The 15017-nt window shown below is 51.0% G+C and overlaps 1 protein-coding gene across 1 annotated transcript in view; it reads left to right on the plus strand.

The window, feature by feature from the left end:
- Positions 1–15017, plus strand: part of ERICH1 (glutamate rich 1) — a 108944-nt gene that overhangs the window by 52314 nt on the left and 41613 nt on the right. Inside the window, exon 6 of the transcript XR_014327087.1 lies at positions 7551–7670. The gene's annotated coding sequence lies outside the window, so the exon portion shown is untranslated. The remainder of the gene's footprint in view (positions 1–7550; positions 7671–15017) is intronic.

Genomic DNA, 15017 nt, shown 5'->3' on the forward strand with positions numbered 1-15017 from the left:
CGTATCATTCTAATTTCAAAGAGAAAAATGCCTCTTCTAGAAAAAAAATAAATCTTGTCTCTGTGTCAGTATAAATACGATAATCTGTTTCTCCCAGTGTGACTGAAGTTAGATGATAATTAGATCAACTTATCTTTTACAATAGTGCAAAATATCATTCAGTCTGAGTCATTTGTTTTCTGTAAACCATACCAATTAAGGCAGAAAGGAAGCTCTCGAGAATGTGAGGAATGCTCATCACAGTGAGATGGGGGGTGGGGAAGCCCAGCGCTTTTCTGCATCCTGAGATCTCAGCCATTAGGAGAGGTGGTAGCAGTGTCTCCCTGCTGTTCCCCAGGCCCTGATGCTCAGTGTTTTCAGAAAAAACTGTCCTAGGTTCGCTCACACTCACTTGGCCGGTTCTGGATTTTCCTCTCCATGCAGCACTCGCTGTGCCCAGTTTCTCTAGGGAGCATGTGTTCTCATTCAGAGAATCTGGTGAAACATTGGGTCCCCTCCAAAATAAGAAGCACGCACAGAGCTGCCCCACCACACACACAGACACTGCAACTAAAGGGGTTGCAGACTCCCTGAAACCCACGCAGCGGTGGATTGATTGTCTACTTCTGCATGACAGATTACCACGAATTTAGTGGCTAAAACAATGCCCTTTATTGCCCCCCAGTGACCATGAGTCAGGCCCAGGCTCGGCCTGCTGTGTCCTGGGTTTGGGGCCTCATGGGCTGTGGGCGGAATTCTGTTCCTGTGGCTGTGGGACTGAGGTCCTAGTTTCCTTGCTGGCTGCCAGCTGGGGCTACTTTCACCTCCCTGAGGCCCCCCAAGTCCCAATTCCCCCCACCCTCTTCCCACCTGGCAGCGACTCCTCTGAGGCCAGCAGGAGACCTGGGAAGGACCAGGTTCTGAAGGGCTTCCCCTGGTGGAGTCAGGCCGCCAGGTTGGCCTCCCTTTTGCTTCATTTAAAACCAACTGATTACAGGCCTTCAAGTCCTTTGTCCTTGCATGTGGCACTTGGCACTGACCCTTCTGGTACCTCCCTGGCCCATAGCACCTGGCACAGATCTTGCACTGGTCACTCAACAGACATTTCTTGAGGCAACCACTCAAGTTTTCCTTCCAGAGGACCTGCCGTCGGAATGTGGTTAGCTGCTGCCAGCCCTTCAGACCCACATCCTGCATAGACCAGATGTCTTCATTTACTGGGGTAGACTAGATGTCCTCATTTACCAGGGTAGACCAGATGCCCTCGGTTACCAGATGACCTTTATTACCAGGGTAGATCAGATGGCTTTCATTACCAGGGTAGATCAGATGACCTCTCTTACCAGGGTAGACCAGATGGCCTTGGTTACCATCACTGTATAGGCCCCATAGATGTTCAAATGGGGTCATGCAACCCCTTTCATTTTGCAAAAGAGAAGCTAATGACCAGAGAATTCAGGAGGCTTGCTCAATGTCACATAGCACTCATAAAGGTCGAAAGTAGAAAGTAAGACGAGTAAGGTGAAGGTGAGAATGTATAGGTGATATGTTTTCAGAATTCAGGTGGAGAGAAATTACCTTCATGGAGGAATCAAGGGAGAAAGATGGCTTCATAAAAGGTGATACCTGAGCTCCTCCCTAAAAGACAGATAGGATGAGGATGTGTGGAAATACAGGAGGAAGGCAGAGGGGCTGGGAGGTGACAGAACAGGTGGAAGAAGGGGTGCTTCCCCCGTCTTGTGACTGTTTTCGATCTGCACCAACACAGAGAGATTTCAATCAGCAGCTATGCTGTTGACTCATAAAAGTGTCACACTTCTGCTGGAAATTATCCCCAAGAATGTCTCCTCTTCAGATTTAATCACCACCACCCATGCTGGAAATGTGCCTGTCCTAAAATAATAAATGTTTTCTTAAGGGCTTAGAACATTCCAACATGAACGTAGACAGCAACTGATGGCAACTGCCAGCAATCAACCATGCAAGGCAGTTACCCCAGAACAAACATCAAGTAAATATGTCTGCAGAAGTCACAAGGGCAGCCTCATCTCTTCATCCTCACAAACTCCACGGTATAATCCATTTTCTTACCTCAGTGATGTTCTCATTGCAAGTTTAGGTGCTCATCCAGTTTTTAATTATATTCATAATGGAGAATGAAGAAGAAAAAGGGAACTGACACTTCTTGAGCACCTACTGTGTGCCAGGCGAGATGAATTCCTTACATACGGTATCTTTCTATTCTTGAAATCCATTAAAGTTTTAACAGTTATTAGCATCCCCACTCTGTGGATGAAGAAATGTTTGCTTGACCTTAAGGTCACTATTGACCGCGAGTAATGAAACATTAGAATTTCCATCGCTAAAGCTAACTTGTGATCACCCTTTCTCATAAACGTACATATCAAACTCGGCCTCACTACTTAGCCAATTGTTTCCTTTTCCCTGCATCTGAGAATAGCCAGTGTCCATGATGTACATAGAGGCCCATAGTGTCTCCTGCCTGGCAATGATGTTATGAGGCCCAGAGCAGAGTAGGCACACAGCACGTGTGATCTGATCGTGCCTGCGTGCATATGATATCCTGGTCTTAGACAGTTGTCACTTTCTTTAATGGCTTGGGAGCGTCCTGAAATGGCCTTTTGGACCCTGGCACTGTCCTTGTACCTGACTGTCCCCCTAAATATGGCCCCATTAGTTGATGCACTTATCATCTGTGATTCAGAAACATCCCAGGGCTGTGTTGGGTGCTGGGCTACACGGATGAACAGGAGCCAGTGTCCCATTTGTGCCCTGGGGCCAGCCAGCTGCTGTGCATTGTTGCCACATGGGTGAGTCATGACCAAAACCCCAGCAGATCAACTGGAGTGAGCGGGGTCTTCCACAGGTCTGAGTGGACGCTGACAGTACAGCGCCTGAGGGAGCGTCAGAGATTGTCCCCGGCAAGGCTGGCTTTGCTGCACTCGGCGCCAGGCTCGGACCTGAAAGGTTAATCCCAGCCCAGTGCTCCAGAGGAAAACCGGTGGAGGCCGTGCAGCGGATTGATTTTAAGGACTCTGTTTCGAGAACACTCCCAGCAGGAAAGGGCAAAGCCAGGTGAAGCGATGTAGCCAGAACCGAAGATGAGCTGCCGGAGAGCCAAGGTGACCACGACTCCAGCCAGCAGGACGGGGGCAAGTGTCCCGGAGCAGCCAAGGGTCAAGGCTGACGGCACCAGGGGAGTCCTGGGTCCGAGCAGGCTCAGGCGGCCCAGCCCCTACGGCGCCTGCGCACAAGGCAGCCCCCCAGGCTGGCACCTTGGAGGCTCAAAGAACTCCCTGTTTATTGCTATTAAGAAATGCTATTTTTATACTGTTAAAAATTAATGCAAAAAAGTACAACTAAGGAAGTAAAATATTACTCCCTAAGTCCCACCACACAAAAACAAAGATGGTTAATTTTGCTGAACATGACAGGCCTGGAAGGATGATAGCCATGCTGATGGTTGGTAAGAATTTTATAATAAAAGACTCAAACGAAGATGAGTCTATTAAAACTGATAGGCATTTCAGCTCATTTTACTTGAATTTATTAAGTAAAAGGTTATGTGTTCGAGGGAAAGAAACTGAAACCGTATTAAAGGAGGTGCTGAACTTTGTAAAAATATTTCTCCTCCCAAAGAATATTAGTTCCTAAAGGATCCTTGCAGTAGCTCTTCCTGGGGGACTGAACCCCGCAAGGGGAGCCTTGTAACCTGGGGGGACTCTCTGGACATCAGAGAAATCAGGTGGCCAGTCGGCGTTTAGGAGAGGGGGAGGAGACCAACCACCATGCAGGACGGCCCTCGTGCAGTTTCCTCAGATGCCACCTGACCTGCAGGTGTTCCAGCGACAGGTACGCAGGTGAGAAAGCTGTTTACAGCGATCTGAGCTCAGCACCACCTCCGTTTACATGTATAAACACAAGGCGGTTTTCACACAACTGCACTATTTCCTGCATATTTCAGGAGTGCCATGGTCTGTCATACACATGGGGGAGGTAGCACCTTATTTTGTGCCAAGAACTGTTCACCTTTTCTGAAAATCAATCCCCATGGCAACGTCAGTCGTGTTGCTGAGTCACCATCAGGTGGTGAGGGGGAAATACCGGGAGACCACGACCAAAGATGGGAAAAGGATGGTGCGCCAACACTGCAGACAGACAGACTGCCCACCGCACGGTAGTGGCCGAGCCCTGTGTGGGGTGAACCGCCCCTTGCCCGCCTGCGGGATCTCTCACCCCGGCACATCCATCGGGGCTGCTTCGGGGATCCCTCATCTTACGGGTGCTGAAGAGGGGTGTCTGTGCTGCCTTTTAGGGGAAAGTCTGTTTTTCGGCAGAAAATGTGCTGGTGCAGGTGGGCAGTGTGTGGACAGTCAGTGCCACGTGGGCTGACAAGGGTTATGTGAAGCCTGAAGACCTGGGCCAAGTCCAGAGCTGAAGAACGGAGCCCAGGTCACCTTGTCACACCTGCGTCTCCAGCACTGAGGCCACGGATGAAATGCTGTGAGAAGCCCCCTTAAAACTCCTGGAAAAGAAAAGTCTGCACGTATGATTCCCTTTCCTGGTCATCTGTCCCCTGAAGACTCTGAGTGTGAACCCGAGGACTCCACGGAGTAGATACCCCATTGCAGCTGTTGTTACGTGAAGGGTGATTTAATGGTCTTGATTTGGCTGACGTGGGCCTTGGCAAACTGACAATAGGAAAAGGACAGTTTCCTGCCTGCTCCGCTCATGAGTAGAACTTGGCCCACATTTAATCATTCGGAGCGAGCAGGGTGATGGCGGGTGAGGAAGAGGAAAAAGTGCAGCCTGGGTGCAGGGCCCAGGGATGGCGGGCCAGCCATCAGGATGCCTCACGAAGAAGCCGGCGTCTCCTGCGGGCCACCGGGTGCCAGACAGACGTTGATCCCCTCCATTCCGGAGGCTGAAGTCCTAGGCCACAAGCCTGGCCGGTCCCGTGGGGCCTCTTACTGGCCTGGAGACAAACCTTCTGTGTCTTCACATGGCCTTTCCTCTGTGGGGAGAGGGGACCCCAGCACCCCCATCAGAGCAGGATCCACCCTGTGACCTCATCTGACCTTAATCTCCCCCCAAAGTCACCCAGGGGTTAGGGCTCTCGCAGGTGCGTCCATGTGGGCGGTGGGAGAACAGAGAAGAAAGAGGCAAACAGAGCACTGAGGCCCAGGAGGTGAGGAGGGGGGCTGGGGAAGAGAGGTCTGGTCCATGGTGCCCGGTGCTCAGAGAGGCTGGCAGGGGCTCTGGCTGCCCCACGGCAGAGGGGATGATGGAGCCTCTCCTCAGGGCTGGCCCACCACGCTTTCCGGGCCCATGAGTGACACCATGGAGCCCCGAGAAGTCAGGGCAAGCCAGTCTCATTCTTTCCCGCCAGGCGAGGCCTGCGCCCCTGGGGCTGAGAAAGCACAGCGCCTGGAGATGTGGTGAGGGCCCTCCCTCCATCTGCGATGCATGGCGATGCAGGTTGAGCCGTTGTGATGTTTAAGCCAAGGGCAAACGCTGGCCCGCCTTAAGCACAGGGTCTTGGGTCCACAATTATGGGGTCAGGGCCGGGGTGGGGGCGAGTCTCCGCCACCGAATCCAGATGTGGAGCTCCCTACAGAGTTGGGGGAACTGTGGGCAGAGACTGAAAGAAGACACCCTCTCAAATAAGGGATAATTGTGCTCTTGGGAAGAAAAAGGAAGGACCAGCAGGCAGAATTCCCTCCATTTCATCCAGTCCTGAGCAGCTGTGATGTCACAGCAGTAGCAGGAAGAGACAGAGCCAGGGATGTGGACAGCGCCGTGTTGCAGGGGAACCTACAGCAGGGTGCACGGGGCTCATGGGGCGCACCTGACATTCGGTCCTGGTTCAGACATTCTGGTGTCAGGACGGATGGAGACCCCCAGGCGGGGAGGGGCTGGGCGCTCGCAGGCCACCCAGCTGGGGGAGGGCGCAGATGCTCTGAAAAGGCTTGTTGTCCTTGTTCTCGAATGTTTGATTCTTTTTAGCCCAGCTGAGCAGCTTTTTGGTGGAGGGGCACACTCGCGTCATCAATGCAGATGAGAAGGAAAACAATGAAAAACACAGTCGTGACAAGTTTTCGGTTGGCTGGCCCGGGGAGGGGAAATACGCAGAACCAAAAGTTTGCTTGGGGACTTCCCTGGCAGTTCAGTGGTTGAGAATCCGCCTTCCAATGCAGGGGACGCGGGTTCAATCCCTGGTCTGGGAACCAAGATCCCACTTGCCACGGGAAACTAAGCCCACGCGTGGCAACTACTGAGCCCGTGCACTCTAGAGCCCGCACGCCACAACTAGAGAGAAGCCCGCGTGCTGCAACAAGATCCCATGTGCTGCAACTAAGACCCAACACAGCTGAATAAATAAATAAATGTTGTTTTTTAATTATTAAAAAAAAAGTTTGCTTGAACTGTTCTCACAAATCAGACTGCAAAGAAATTCAAACACTTAGCCACAAACAAAAACTTTGCTGATGAGGCTGTGAGGGATAAGAGGGTCACCGCGTGGCTGGTGGGAGACGCAGGGCACTGCGGAAGGTGGTCTAGAAATAACCCAGCAAGGGCTCATGCCTAGGAACCCATCCTGAGTTTACATCTGCAATGGTTAAAGACAAATTATATATATACACATATATGCATTATATGTTAAATACAGTATTGTGTATTACATGCAGCGTATATACAACGTTATATATTGTGTGAGAGATAACAATGTTATATATTGTGTGATAGATAACGCGTACTGATAGTACTTGTTGCCAGTGATAAAATTCAGATCTTCACTTGAAACCTTGAATTTTGGAAACCTCATATCCATCACAATTATTGACATGATTTCATATTCCAGCTGCCACCAACCTTTAAGAAACATCGGGGCTTCCCTGATGGCACAGTGGTTAAGAATCCATCTGCCAATGCATGGGACATGGGTTCAAGCCCTGGTCCAGGAAGATCCCACATGCTGCAGAGCAACTAAGCCCGTGCACCACAACTACTGAGCCTGTGCTCTAGAGCCCACGAGCCGCAACTACTGAGCCCGCGTGCCACAACTACAGAAGCGCGCGCACCAAGAGCCTGTGCTCCGCAACAAGAGAAGCCACCGCAATGAGAAGCCCAGGCACCGCAACGGAGAGTAGCGCCCACTCACCGCAACTAGAGAAAGCCTGCGTGCAGCAACGAAGACCCAACGCAGCCAAAAATAAATTAATTAAATAAATTTAAATTTAAAAAAAAGAAACCTCAACTTGTTGAGGTTGGCTGTTGTATAAAAAGCATCCATAATTATCAGGAAGGAATATTAACATACTCCCTCTCTTTTCCCATTCTATAGTAAACTTGCTAAAGAGTTTGTTTTGAAAAGTATAGTTATTTTTCACTGAGATGCATTATTTGTGTTAACATATGGGGGGTTTATTATTGTTCTTTTAAAATGAATGAATACATGTTTTAAAATTTCTGTTTAATTTCTAGTGTGGTAAATGGTTATAGTCATATACACACAAGCACAGCTCACGGTGTCCTCAATGCCTTTCCAGCATGTCAGGGGCTCCTGAGAGGCAGAGTTTAACAATGACTGCTGCCCACCTTCCGCCCGGAATTAACGAGGCTCCTTGGAGACATTGCCGGTTCCAGGCGTGGAGCAGGAAAAGTACAAGGTGAGTCCAGAGTATCTTGTTCCAGGAAGCAAGTAATTGCTCAAAAATGTAAAAGGACTTATCAAAATGACAGAAAAGCCAGCTTCAAGAGTCTCCCAGTGACCAGATTTGGAAAAACGTAAGCATTAAAGAGAGCAATGATGTAACCCTAAGGAAAGCATGGGGAGGGAGGTGGGGAGGAGGAGCTCTTTTTCTCTCCCCCTCTGCTCTCCGCAGGGAGGTCGGGGTGGGGCTGAAAGTTCCAACCCTGTAATCACAGGAGGGTTCCTCTGGCCACCAGCCCCCATCCTGAAGCCCTGGGGCCTCACCAGCAGTCACCTCGTTACTTATAAAAAGTCGCTCATCACTCTGGAGAATCCGAGGCTCTTGTGTCAGGAACTCGGGACAGAAACCAAATGTTACCTCTCACCCGCTGTAGTCCCAGCAATCCACCCTGTCCTTGGGCTCATCAGGAAGAGGGTCTCACAGGGGCGGGACAGACCGATGTGGCCAAAGGTCAGAATTATTTTCCCCCCTGCCCACAATTTGGGGAGAACAGAGATGGGCTCTTCCTCGGAGCCAGGCCTGCCTGGAGGGGGCGTCGTGCACAAAGGTCCTGAGCCTGCCCGTTTCTTGGGGCACCTGTCCTCACAGGAGGAGTGGCCAAGGGGCCTGGTCGGTCGCCAGGTGTGAACGCAGACAGCCATAGACCAGACGTCCCCCACCCTCCCTCCTAGGTCATACGGGGCCCCAGCCCACCATGCTCGATGGGAACAGGCTAAGGGTTCAGTTGTGCTCCGGACAGACGTGAGTGTCTTGTGCAGAAGCTGGACCGGTCAGCTGTCCCCGATGCAAATGCAAGGCTGACGGGAATGGACGTCGTGGAAGAAAGCTCAGAATTGGTGTTCAGATGTTTACAGACAGCTCGCTCTCCCTCTGAAGTCCTCCCAAAACACAGTGAAGAGGTTTTTTAAAGGCACAAATTCACGACTTACAGTGATGGGGATGGCAGACCTGGAAAATCTAGTCCTGGTCTATTGGTACAAAAAACAAGAAGCAACACAGTTTACTCAGAAGAATAGCCCATGTTATGAGCTGATTGTCCCCGCTGCCACCCCAAATTCATCTATGGTGTTTTATTACAGCAACTTGCTATGGTCTGAATGTTTATGTCCCTCGAACATTCATATATTGAATCCTAGCCCCCATGTGATGGTTTTGGGGGGGACATTTTGGGAGGTCATGAGGGTAGAGCCCCCATGAATGGAATTAGTGTCCTTCTAACAGAGACCCCACAGGGCCCCCAGCCCTTCCTCCACGTGAGGACACAGGGAGAAGACGCCATCTATGAATGAGGAAGCTCTCACCACTACACCTTGCTGACACCTTGATCTTGGATGTCCAGCCTCCAGGACTGAGAAGCAGACATCTGTTGTTTATAAGCCCCCAGTCTGTGGTACGTTGTTACAGCAGCCTGAACAGACTAAGACACAGCCCAAGCTGACTAAGCCCAGACACTCAAGATTTGGCAACATCAGGTTCTGTAGAGAAGGTGAAGGTCACCACTGAAATAAGGAGGATCCTTTAATGGTCAGTTAAGAAGTTCTGACCCCTGAGGCCCCTCCGCAGCTCTGTGCTGCCCAGTGACTGCACCTTTCTTATCCCTGCAAGGACGGCGCTGGAGTCTCTGGAGGAGAAAAAGCAGAGGTTCCCTGGATGGAACCAGGTGCAGCTAAGAGCAAGGCTCCCATCCTGACAACATGGCATCAGGGTGTCTCCCTTGTTCTCTGCTTGCAGCTCATCCCTCAGGCCACTTCCTCATCACACCCCAGGGCTCCCAGCTAGTCCCCAGCTCTGCCAGCCCCCAAACTTGTCCTTCACGGCTCTTACCACGTCTAACTGTGTGTGTGTCTGTGTGATGTCCCACTATGCCCGCCTGCAGATGCCAGGGCCCTCCAGGAGGTCTGCTGTTTACATTCTGTCCTCAGTACTGTGGTCGGGGGTTGGCACACAGCAAGACTCGATGAACCTTACTGAGTGCATGAGTGGTTGGAGGCCGGGGACTCAGTGCAGGTCGTGTGGAGGGAGGGCAGGGCTCGAGGGGCTGTGGACCAGAAGAGAGAGACAGGAACCAGGAGCTGAGAGTAACAAAAACAGGATGGGCAGTCAAACCCGGGAGGACCGTCCGTTCCAAAGCACTGGAAGCAAACTGCACAGAAATCCCAGAGCTGAGCACACAGAACTTGTAAGTCTCATGGGAGAAAAAACAAAAGCAACCAGGAGAGTTTAGACAGCTGGGTCAGGCCAGGTGTTGGAGAGGGTGTTGGGCTGTGCACGGCTGCAGGACGGGTGGGCAGGACAGGACAGCCTGGAGAGGGTCCAAGCACTACTTTAATCAAGCACAGGCCTCGCTTATGACTCTGCCGCTCTGCCTTCGGGCGCGTCACTCAAGGAGGTTCACGTGGGTCCTTGAGCTCATGCACGAAGATCCTCGCATTGGCGCTGCTGGTGGTGGCTGCAAGCAGGAGGCTGCTTGGTGTCCACCTACGGACCAGGCCATAGTGTGCGTGTTGAAAGCAACAAATCAGATGGACATGTAGCCTCACAGGTGGAGTGCTAAGAGGAAAAGTAAGAAACGTTTTCATAAAAATGCATGCTCGTAAAACAATAGCAGAAATTTTGCAAGAATGTGTTCAAGTAAAAAGACACATGGTAGAGAGGGGAGAGGGAGTGGGGAAAAGAGGATGAATGACAATAGCCAGAGAGCTCGCACACAGCAGGAGTGGTCGTGTGGGGTAAAGTGAGCAGCATGATTAATTCAGCAGCTGGGGTCCTAGAAACAAAGGAGCAACCAACCAACCACACAACCAACTAAACCAACCAACAACACAGCCACTCAACCAGCCAATCACACAACCAACCAACCATACAACCAACTAAACCAACCAACAACACAGCCACTCAACCAGCCAATCACACAACCAACCAACAACACAGCCACTCAACTAGCCAATCAATCACTCAATCAGCCAGTCACACAACCAATCAACCACACAACCAATTAAACCAACCAACAATGCAGCCACTCAACCAGCCAATCACACAACCAACCAGCCAACCGTACAACCAGCCAACCACACAAGCAAATATGCAACCAACCACACAACACAACCACACAACAAACGGCACAACCAGACAACCCACCTCAACAAAGAAAAGAGTGAGCTACTCGATGTAGGTGGGTATTTGGTGCACCAGAGCACTCATAATTTGAAATGTGAAATCCGCACTTTGTAAAAATTGAAGTCCATGTGAGTGAAGGGCAAAAGAAAATTAACGAAATTCATATTAGATTTTTTAAATGTCAAAAGATTCTGAGACTCCTGGCTATGCTAATACACACATAAATTTCTCTGCAGGGTTAATTATTATTTGCTGTGTTTGATTCACTTACAGCATGCCTGCAGCTTTGGGGTGTGTGACTGTGAGAATAAAATAGAATTTATTACAGTAAGTCACAGAGTGCAGTCTCCTGTCTAGAGACACAGAGGCCTAATCTGTTAGAAAATCTAGGCCAAGAAGAATAGCAGAGCCTGTGCTGCTTCTCTTGCTGAGAACGTGCACGTGTGCCTCAGACCAGGGCTCACGCCGAGGCCCAGCTGCAGCCCAGGCTCTGCAGGGACAGCCTGGGAGCACAGAGAGCAGATGGTGTCTGGTTTCCTGGTTTGCAGCCTTCTCAGCGGCCTGATGTGACCGTGCCTGAAGGGAATCTGTAACTAACGGGAATTAAAACACCACATCGGCCAAGTTGGCAAATTGTTGACTCTTTAAAATATGTTCCATCAGATGCCACTCATGTTTTCAATATGCATTCTCTTTTTTTTGTAAGATGTATGTTAGCTATGCATGTACCGTTTTGAATGAGGAAGAAATCAACCTTTATTCATAAAATTACTAATCGGCATTGAAAAGGGGACTCAGGGACCCACATTTCAGTACGTGAACAAGAGGGAAGAAGTCAGATGTTGCAGAGACATCTTGGTGAGACGCTCCGGAGACCCCACACGAGCTGGGTGGCTGCAGCCGAGCTGCATTCTGGGGCAGGCTGTGTCGTTCCTGAGTTTTCTCAGCAGTTTGTCTGCTGCTTTCCCCTCTCTCCCAACTTGCAGAGGTTTGCTTGGTGCCCCAGAGATTTTTCCTGGCCTTGCTCTGTGGTAGCCCTGTGGTAGAGCCTGGGAGGGGCCTTGTCGGAGGGGAGGGGACGCAGGGGACATGGGTGGGTGTGGGTGGCCGAGAGAGCCAGGAAGAGCTGGAGTCGTGTCTGGAGACCCAGCAGCCAGCGTGCCCTGCGGCCCGGCTCCTCCGTGGGCAGAGGGGCGGCACCGGGGCTGCAGGTGCAGCCTGAGCCTGGTCTCTGGAGGACACTCGGTCTTACACATTCATGCCCCGCAGGCCTTCACGAGGATCCCCGGTGCACAGGAAGTGCTTGTTGAGGATACAGGGGAGGGAAAACGCTTTTCTTCTCAGCTCCCGGGTTCTGCGCTGGGGCCCGGAAGCTAAACCTGCAAAAGACAGATTGACAAGAGGAAACAAACAGAGTCTCCTAAGAGGTGATCACACACACACACACACGCACATACACACACATGCATGCACGCACAAACATGCACACGCACGCACATGCACACAGGCACACACACAGACACCCACGTGCACACGCACACAGACATGCAGACACAAACATGCACACAGATACATGCACGCTGACACAGATGCACGCAGATGCGCAGAGAGACACTCAGATGCGTGCACACACGCACATACGCAGACACACACACACTCGGGAAAATCCAGCAGTGAGGAGCTCAGAGGGGTGGTTAGAACTCGACTCATTTGAGCAAAGCACAGGGGATTTGCAGAGAAGTGACAAGACAAGGAAAGGGCAGCAACCTGGGACGAAGAGCCTATGGGGAAACAAGTGCAGATAAGGAGGGCGTATGTTTGCCGTATAGATTCCTCTGTGCCTCCCTGGGCTGGTGAGAGTCTGGATGTGTCTCCAGGAATGAAAAGTCTAGGAGGCGTCCTCTTCCTGCTATGGGGGTGGAAGACACATTACAAGTGGACATTTCTGTCCTGCTTCTAGGAAAGTGGGGGCGGGGAGCCGCTGCTCCCCAGTCGCCTTCAGTTCACAATGGCCCTCGTGCCAAAGAGGCCAGTGCTGGGGGGTGGGGGGAGGCGTGTTCTGCCCCTGGGTCTCCTGGCTCCTCCTGGGCTCTCCTGGGGTGGGGGGGCAGGCTGGCCGTGGGGTCCTGGGCAGTAAGTCTGCACCGCCCAGCATTCCCTGAAGGCCTTTCAAGAAGCCCAGAGGACTTTGGGCAAAAGACAGAAACTTAAGATAAAAGTAATATATCTTCTGGGAAAACCAAACTACAAGGGGAGCCTCTTGGAAAAGCAGGAGTCAGCGCTGTCAGAGAGATGAGTGAGGCTTTGTGCAGATCGTTCTGACTGGATGTAGGCAGGACCAGGGGAGCCTCGCAGGAGGAGGCGTGGGGATCAGAAACAGGAGGGAAGGCCTCCCCCATGAGAGGATAGGAATTAGGTCAGCAAAGGCGATGAGGTGAGAGGCTGCGGCTCCCTTGATGGAATTAAAACAAGTGCAAAGGGCTTCCTTGGTGGCACAGTGGTTAAGAATCCACCTGCCAACGCAGGGGATACGGGTTCAAGCCCTGGTCCGGGAAGATCCCACATACCGCGGAGGAACTAAGCCCGTGCACCACAACTACTGAGCCTGTGCTGTAGAGCCAGCGGGCCAACACTACTGAAGCCCGTGTGCCTAGAGCCCGTGCTCCGCAGGAAGAGAAGCCACTGCAATGAGAAGCCCGCGCACTGCAAGGAAGAGTAGCGCCACTCCCTGCAACTAGAGAAAGCCCGCGCACAGCAACAAATACCCAACGCAGCCAAAAAGTAAATAAATAAATTTATTTTTTTTTAAGTGCAGACACGACACCCTCCCCGTACAATTAATCAGACAATCTTATTAAATTATCGTTTGAATAATCTTTGAAAAAAGGTCTTGAGATGTAGGATGCTTTAAGGTACAAACTATTAACCTTTCACCAAGTAATTAAGGCCATCAAGTTATAACTGTCTGTAAATGTAATGGTGCTTTGCATCCATTTCCTCCAAGATTAGACTTGGGGGTTTCTTCTTTTTTTTTTAATTTTAAATTTTGAAAGTGATGCCTGTCAACCCTGTTATATTTACCCAAGGGATGTACTGAACAGCCCATCCTTTTTGTCCTTGTTAACTACAAACACATTTAGACCATGCTGAGGCCTCTTTCCTTCACAAGAATTAATTCCAGGAAACTTGAAACTGAACTCTTGGTCAGGCTCCAGCAGATGGCCCACCAGCGTCCAGCGGTGTATCTGTTTTAATGTAAAATAACAGAGTGGAGCAGATGTTCGTCCCCTGCCTCCCCTGTCAGGGGTTGAGGAAACGTCAGCCACACCCAGAAACGAGGAGCTGGGGCGGCTTCGGGGGAGTGACAAGGGTGACAGGGGCAGACGTCAGGCCAGACCCTGAGCACGGCGGAAGAAGTGAATGGACTGTCCTGCAGGGCTTTGTCCGGTTTCACATTTCCCTCAAACGCTCACTCCTGACCCTGGAAGCACTTGCTTTGAAGTCTTGGTTGAAACAAAACTGGGATTTTTAAGAAAAGTAAAAATAACACAATTTCCGGTACTTAAAAATGTGAACTGTATTTAAGCTTTTATAGGCTTTTGTCAAGATCAGATTGCAAAGATTTCAGTCCCAGCCACACCCAAAGTGAAAGAAAAGATCCTGTCCTGTTTCCAAGGAACCAGTGGCCAGATGGGGTGAGGGTTCTGTCCTGGGTGCCTCACCCTCTTCCCTGGGGCCTCCTCTTCCCTGGAGGCCTTCCTCACCCTTCATTGTCACCACAAACAAAATGAAACGAAATACCGGAAATAGAGGCCAGGACGGAACGAAGGCTGCAGAGCACCAATTCCATGGAGCTCAGAAATCACGTGCTCTGTTTACACTCACAAGAGGAGAGCGAATCTCTTCTATCGAGAAACCTCGTTCACGCTCGTTTCTTGGGTTGGGTTTGGTAGTTTTTCAGGATCACAAGCAAGAAAACATTATGTAGAGAGAACCAGTCACATATCTAGGATGTTTGCACACATTACTTCAAAGGTGGGGGGCTTACATGGAAGGAGGCAAGTCACCCGGACCAGGATGTCTGGCTGGCACTTGGGAGCAGGGAGGGGGCGGGGAGGGGGCAGAGTGGGGCAGGGAGGGGGCAGAGTGGGGCAGAGAGGGGCAGTCTGGGTGCCGACCAGGGCG

The sequence above is a fragment of the Leucopleurus acutus genome, assembly GCF_964270905.1.
Source record: "Leucopleurus acutus genome assembly, chromosome: 21".
Lineage (NCBI taxonomy): Eukaryota > Metazoa > Chordata > Mammalia > Artiodactyla > Delphinidae > Leucopleurus > Leucopleurus acutus.